Source organism: Scyliorhinus torazame, chromosome 17, assembly GCF_047496885.1.
Source record: "Scyliorhinus torazame isolate Kashiwa2021f chromosome 17, sScyTor2.1, whole genome shotgun sequence".
NCBI lineage: Eukaryota > Metazoa > Chordata > Chondrichthyes > Carcharhiniformes > Scyliorhinidae > Scyliorhinus > Scyliorhinus torazame.
Window position 1 is genome coordinate 96,556,797 of NC_092723.1, and position 8,028 is coordinate 96,564,824.

An 8,028-nucleotide genomic window follows, 5' to 3' on the forward strand; every position below is an offset into this window, starting at 1 on the left:
GGGTGGAGTACATAGTTTGGGGGCTCGTCCAGCACCTTTGGAACAGTAGACGGTGGATTTGGGTTACAGTGTAAATAAAAACAGACACTAGGAGCGAGATTCTCCGACCCCCCACCGGGTCGGAGAATCGCCGGGGGCTGGCGTGAATCCCGCCCCCGCCGGTTGCCGAATTCTCCGGCACCGGATATTCGCCGGGTGCAGGAATCGCGCCGCGCCAGTTGGCGGGCCCCCCCCCCCCGCGATTCTCGGGCCCGGATGGGCCGAAGTCCCGCCGGCGTAGATTAAACCACCTACCTTACCGGCGGGACAAGGTGGCGCGGGCGGGCTCCGGGGTCCTGGGGGGAGCGCGGGGCGATCTGGCCCCGGGAGGGTGCCCCCACTGTGGCCTGGCTCGCGATCGGGGCCCACCGAACCGAGGGCGGGCCTGTGCCGTGGGGGCACTCTTTCCCTTCCGCCTCTGCCACGGTCTCCACCATGGCGGAGGCAGAAGAGACTCCCTCCAATGATCATGCGTGGGAATGCCGTCAGCGCCCGCTAACACTCCCGCGCATGCGCCGCCCGGAGATGTCATTTCCGCGCCAGCTGGCGGGGCACCAAAGGCCTTTTCCGCCAGCTGGCAGGGCGGAAATTCGTCCGGCGCCGACCTAGCCCCTTAAGGTTGGGGCACGGCCCCCCAAGATGCGGAGCATTCCGCAACTTTGGGGCGGTGCGATGCCAGACTGATTTGCGCCGTTTTGGGCGCCAGTCGGCGGACATCGTGCCGTAGGATTGTAATCGTATAACAGGATGGCTCTGGAAGCTGCTAACAAGTTTCTTGGGAAGGAAGACTTAGCTCTGGTTTATTTAAAAGAGCATTGCAAAGACAACCCAGTCGAACTGGTAGGTGCATTACAAATAAAGCGACCAGTGAGAGGTAAGAAGGTGGAGATAACTGGAGCAATTGCTCAGCATTTAAATTTGAAAGAAATGCAAGAAACACAGCCTGGGTCATGAGAACAATCAATAAAATTGGCTAAAATCCAATTACAAATGAAACAATTGGAAATGCAGCAAAAAGAAAAAGAAATGGAGCTGATGCATAAGGAAAATGAAAGAATAAAAATGGAGAAGCAAGTGATGAGGTTGGAATAAGCTAGAGAGGAAATAGAAAAAGACAGAGAGTTCCGGATGAAGGCACTGGAAATTAGTGGGAATCTGCCAGGTGTACTCCTGCTTCCTGGTAGCTCTTTAAAACTTCATCCAGATTTACCAGATGTTACTCCTCAGTGGACACTGTAATCAGGACATCATCTAAGTAAATGATAACTTTTGTCTACCCTTGCAGTCAACTCTCCATCATCCTTTGGAAGATGGCACAAGCTGCCAAATCCCCAAAGGGTAAACGTGAATATTGATACAGTCCTTTGTGGGTGTTTATGGTGACATAAGTACTCAATGCCTCATCTAGGTCCAAGATTTGGTAGGTGTGGCTCATGTCCAACTTGGTATATGTCCGGCCCCTCGCCAACTTTGCAAAGAGGTCCTCTACTTTGGGTATGGAGTACCTGTCCAACTTCGCAGCTTGAATCACCATTAACATAATCTCCACAAATTCTGATTGTCTTGTCAGGTTTAACAACCAACACGTTCGGTGTGGCCCACTCAGCAAATTGTACAGGTTTGATGATGCCCAGATCTTCCAATCACCACAATTCTGTTTCAACTTTTTCCACAACACATAAGGCATGAACCTTGGTGTGGCATCTGAATCTACATGGAACTTAACTTGTGATCCTTTAATCTTTCCAAGTTCCTCTTGGAATACTTCTTGATACTTCATTGAGATCTCACTCAGGCCCCCTCCTTTAGTATTAAAGCTCTCCAATCAGTTTACTTTTTTCTCCCAGAACCAATCACGCCCCCTCAAGCTCGGTCCCTGGCCTGACACCACCATCAGTGGAAGCTGTGCTGACTGCTATCCATAGCTCACAGGCGTTGTAGTTGTCCCTACTATCTTTGTAGCCTCTCCTGGCTAATTTTGCAGTTGTGTTCAGAAACTTTCGGGATTGAATTCCTTCTTTCAGATATGGTAGGTACTTTAATTTATAACAGCAGGTGACGCCTCCATGTCCACCTCCATTTTTAATGGCCATTTAATTGTCCTCTTCCACATTGTTTAAGGACACAACATTATGTTCTCCCACTGGACAATCCCCATCTTATTTAACGAAGCGTGATTATTTGATCTGTTTGTACTGGGAGGGCCCTGTTTAGTGCATTATTTAGTGATGCTTCCTGCTTCCGTACTCAATTCACTGCCCAAGCCTGATCCCGCACCCTCGCTTCTGGCATCGGTACTACTCGCTTTTTCCCACCGTAACTGGTGGACTTCAAAACTTTGCTCGCCTTGTACCTCTTGGGTGCCCCACTCGATGCTCTTAATTGCCGTCACCATTTCTACAGTCTGCTTGAATGTCAATTCGGACTCAGCCAACAGTTTCTTCTGTATGGCTATACTATTCACACCGCATGCTACCCGATCTCTTTGCATATCATTAAAGCTGATCCTAAGTCACAGTACTCTGTAGTCTGCCTTAACCAGGCTACAAATTGTGTGATGGTCTCCCCTGGGGTCCTCCCCATCGAGTTAAACATATCTTTTCAGTATCACCGAGGCGTTAGGGTATTAATGCCCCTTTGCTAGTTCCGCTATCTCTGAAAATGATTTAGGAGATGTTAACCAGATTATATGTCTGGATTGTAAGTCTGAGTCCCGCACACAGTAAGTAAAATTACTTTCTTTCTATCCTCCCTCTCCATTCAGTTAGCCCTAAAAAAATACTCTGTTTCTTCGATATTCTGCAACCAATTCTCAGTAGTCGGGTCGAAGGCTTTCCAAGAGAGGTATTCTAGTTCTCTCTTCCTCAGGCCTTGAACGATCTAATTTACTTTGCAGTTTTTAACAACGCTTTCATTGAATTTCTTGCTGCTAACGAAGTCGCTCTGATTTACCTCGTCGCCAATATATTAAAGAAGGATTGGCGAATACCAGTCAGTATGTACAATGAACTATAATGCCTTATTGATAAAGGGTATTTGCACAGAGTCTTTCACAATGTTATCACTACTAGCTCTAGGATCTACTCTGACTGAAAAATCCCACGGTCCGCTCTAATAGTAACAATAATAATCTTTATTGTCACAAGTAGGCGTACATTAACGATGCTATGAGGTTACTGTGAAAAGCTCCAAGTCGCCACATTCCGGCGCCTGTTCGGGTACACAGAGGGGGAATTCAGAATATCCAATTCACCCAACAAGCACGTCTTTCGAGACTTGTGGGAGGAAACCGGAGCACCCAGAGGAAACCCACGCAGACACGGGGAGAAAGTGCAGACTCCACACAGACAGTAACCCAAACCAGGAATCAAACCTAGGACCCTCGAGCTGTGAAGCAGCAGTACTAACCCCTGTGCTACCGTGCTGCCCTAAGATCCCCGGACTCGATTCCCACTGGGTGATGGCAGTCACATGACCCTCCCAATGTACGCTCCTTAAAGAGGGCAGCTATGACACTACTTAGAGACCATTTACCAGTTACAGTCATGGACAATGGACAGTTTATTAGTAAAATCTTTAAAAACAAAACATTTATAGCATTAGTCTTCTTGCCCTTGAATAAACAGTTTTATTTTAAGACTCTCCTAAAAGGCCTCCAATGAATACCTTTAATGGGAAATTGTTCTGGTGGTGATTATTCCAATCTTCAATTTCAATCTAGCTTTCTGACAGGACCAGCTTCGATTAATACCCAGAAGCTCAGACTGGGCTGAGTTGGTGCTGGCTTGCTCAGTTTCAGGTGAATTTTGCTAAAAAAAGCCAGTATAGCCAAATAGAAAATCCTAGACAAAGTAAGGTCATTAACCAGCAGTATATATTTTTTTAACACGTTGCAGGTTAGCAGGCATTCAAGTTCTCTTGTTGCAGGAATGTTGGATGGGATTTTCCACTGTCCGCTGACGATATCGTAATAGGCGGTCGGGCAGAGAATCCAATCCGATGTCCAAATCGGGGCCGGCGCCGGTTTGACGCCGGTAGGCCATGCTCCGCCCTTCGAAAGCGGTGTAATCGCATCGGTAGGCCATCCCGCGATGCTCCGCCCACGATGGGCCGAATTCCCGACTGCGCGGTTGACGTGTGGTCTCAGCAGTCGGGAACCCGGTGTGGCAACTACCTGACTGCATCCAGCGCCACCACACTCGGCCGGGATCCATGCCGCTGGCCGAGGAGGGGGTGGGGGGTTTCCATCTGGGCTGGTGGTACTGGTGGGGGGTGGCCAGGGTGTGGCCTGTGGGGTTGCAGATGATGGGTCGGGTCCACGCACGGCGCGACCGCTGCAGGTCATCGGCGTGCGCCAGCGTGGCAGGGGCCCAGGCTATTCTCCAGCCATATTCGGCGCAGGAAATGGGTGTTTCACCCGCTAGTCTGGCGCTGATTTTGATGTCGTAAAATGGCTGCAAATTCTCCGTTTGAGCTGGTACTTAGCCGCTGAAACGGAGATTCCAGTCCGTTGTATTTGTATTTGCAGAGAGGACAGGGGAACGGTCAGGGACTTCTACATAGGACACAGACAAGCGACGCTGAACGAACTGACGGTGGAATGGGAACTACCGAAAGGACAGGAAATGAGCCACTTACAAATAAGACACTTCCTCCGCAAAGAGACAGTAGAATACCCCTGGGCCCTGGAGACCACACTATTTGAGGACTTGCTGAGCACGGACAATGAGGAAGGGAGACTCTGTGGGAAAATATACGTACAGCTACTGGACAAAGCCCAAACTCCACTGGACAAGACGAGATGGAAATGGGAGGACAAACTGGGGACAGAGTGGGGTGGAGACTCTGGAGCAAAGCACTGAGCAGGGCAACTCCACCTCCTCTTTGCAAGGCTCAGCCTCATGCTGTTCCAAGTGGTGCACATGGCACACCTGACCAGAACCCGAATGAGCAGGTTCTTCCCGGCGGTGGAGGATAAATGTGAATGGTGCCAGGCGGGCCCGGCCAACCACACTCACATGTTCTGGGCTTATCCCAATCTTGCTGGGTTCTGGACAGCCTTCTCCGAGGCAATGTCCAAGGTTGTGGGAGAGAGGGTGAAGCCATGCCCAATAGTGGCAATCTTCGGGGTATTGGAGCAGCCAGAGCTACACATGAGGAAGGGGGCTAACGCCCTTGTTTTCGCTTCCCTAGTCGCATGCTGGAGAATCCTGCACGGCTGGCGATCAGCAGCACCACCCACAGCTGCAGACTGGTTTGCTGACCTGTCGGAATTTCTCCACCTGGAGAAGGTCAAATACACCATCCGATGGAGGAAGGCTTCCTTACTGCATGGGGGCAATTTGTCGGTCTGTTCCAAAACCTGTTTGAGGCCAGCAACAGCCAGTAGAAAGGGAAACGGGAAGGATTAAAAAGGGAAAAGAAAGAAGGACAAGGAGGGACATCAAGGACGCACAACCCAGGGAGGAGGGGTGGGAAGGAGACAGAGAGCCTGAGAGGGATAAAGTGGGACAACATTAGAGGGCGGGGGGGCTACCCCATCCAAGAACACAGCAGACGCTGAAGGAGGGAGAAAAAAAATGGGGGGGAACAAGTAGAAAGGAGAGCACACTACCGGATCGACCAGGGAGGACATCAGGGGGGTGGGCAAAGGAGAGGGGGAGGGGTTAGGGAAAGGGGGTCTGGGGGGTTGGCTACGGGGTGGAGGACACGCCGAACTCGACAGCAACAACATATAAAGAAAGAAAGAAAAGTAAGACAAAGCTTTTTTACATTGTATAATAAATGAAAATGAATGGCAAATGTACATAACTTTAAAAATGCCAATAAAAAGATTTTTTAAAGGTATTTGTATTTGCATTTTGCAATTTGTATTTTTTTCCGTTCTAAAATGTCCAAACAAATCACTGTGAAATTTTGCAAAGTACAAAATACTTGCATCCTTTGTGAAATCACTAGCCATAATAGTCCTACCAGTTATAATTTTGACACAGACTTGACACTTACACGGACATTTAATATACTGGAGTAAGATGAAAATTGGGGGCAGGGTGTGGGCAGTCAGGAAGCACCTGGAACCATACGCTGCTCAAGATTGGTCTGATGTAATATTGATATAATTGGGCAAGCAGTTTCTGGGGGAAGGCTGATTATCTATTTTAAATGGGTCCTAAGCCAGTTTCGGACTGTATTTACAAACTTAAGGCAGTACAAGTGTGCAGAGTGTGAGTTGTACACACTTCACCATTTGCACCATGGTGTCCTTTACCAACCCACCATAGGATTGGTTGAAAGAAACTCCCTCTGGGGCAATATCATAGAATCTTTACAGTACAGTACAGAAGGAGGCCATTCGGCCCATCGGTTTGCATCAGCCCTTGGAAAGAACACACTACTTAAGCCTACACATTCACCCTATCCCGTAACCCAGTGACCCCCACCTAACTTTGTTTTGGGAGACTAAGGAGCAATTTAGCATGGCTAATCCACCTAACCTACACATCTTTGGACAGTGGGAGGAAACTGGAGCACCTGGAGGAAACCCACGCAGACACGGGGAGAACGTGCAAACTCCACACAGTCACCCGAGGCCGGTATTGAACCCGGGTCCCTGGAGCTGTGCCACCATGCTGCCCATTTTTTATTTAGCAATGTTAATAAAAATATAAATCCCCACAACACATGAAACATCTTTAAGTATCAGGGTACTTGAAATTGCTTCCCTCAACAATGTTGAAATAAAGATAACTTGTGAAGCATAAATATATCCATTAAATTGGCGGGCCCTAACCTCTTCCTACCCTTTAATCTATTTGGTCAGAGCATAATATATTATTTAATATTACAAATGGATATCTAGAGGTAAAGAAATTTTGGCGTACCCTGTAACCAGATGCTTCCGCTAAGCATGCAGGATGCAATCTGCTCGAGATTGAGGTTCAGAAATAGTTCAGAAGTCCATGTTACGAAAAAGAAGCACTTGTTTTCATTTTTCGTTTTGTAGTTAAAATATAACTCCATCTATAATGTCAACAAATCTGTAAGGCTTTAACTGTTGTCAAAGAAAATAGCTTTGAAAATGTTCTAATCGCATGCATATATTTATAATTTCCTGCACAAAGATTTTGTCATTTGTATTCAGAAGTTATTTGCGTTCTAAACTTGTTTATGTTATGCCCTGAAACACATGCTCTGGAGTCTGTTTGAGTCTTGCAATGTTTAGCTAATAATGGTTAATCTAAAGCCAAGAGAGAAGGTCATGGAGGAGATAATACAAAGTGAGAGGGAGATGAAGGGAGACATCTGGAACACTTAGCTGAACTTGTTGGAATGTGTATCTTTTGTGACATAGCTCACGCAACCTCAATGATATTCCTGAGTACACAGGCTCATTTAACTTTCATTAAAACATCCAGCACTTGACCAAATGTGAACTCATTGCTAATATAGGCAGTCCACATACTAAAACAAAATTCACATTCCTAACAAAAAAACGTCCCAGCTGGTAGTAAAGGAGTAGGCCACTTAACTCTATTCTGTCATTCAATTAGATCGAGGCTGATTTTCATCTTAACTCCTTCTACTTCCCTTTATTTTATAAACTTTAATACTATTTACCTAATGAAAATGCAGGAATCTCTGTCTGGAAATTTTCAATTGACCTAAGCCCAACAGATTTCAGGAGGAGAGAGTTCCAGATTTCCACTGCTCTGTTTAAAAAAATGTTTCCCAATATCAAACTTGAACAATCGAGCTCTAATTTTTTTGCCCATTTTCCTGCCAACACCCACTTAATGATGCATTTCACAGACTTCATTGTAAACATAAAATGTATTTATTAATTAAAGCAAATGTACAGTGGCTAGCAGCCGTGTCCCACATGTCTTCTGCCTAAGAGCGGGATGATTACTTGCTCTCACTTCCAATTTGTCCCCCAGTCATGTGACGCTTACTTTGCTGTGTTGCTCTTAAAGGGACAATGAGCACAAA

At 47.0% G+C, this 8,028-nt stretch overlaps 1 long non-coding RNA gene across 1 annotated transcript in view; it reads right to left on the reverse strand.

The window, feature by feature from the left end:
• LOC140393556 (uncharacterized) overlaps positions 1 to 6,962 on the reverse strand; it is a 129,078-nt gene extending 122,116 nt beyond the window's left edge. Inside the window, exon 1 of the long non-coding RNA XR_011935660.1 lies at positions 6,921 to 6,962. This is a non-coding gene — a long non-coding RNA (uncharacterized lncRNA). The remainder of the gene's footprint in view (positions 1 to 6,920) is intronic.
• Positions 6,963 to 8,028: the final 1,066 nt, after the last annotated feature.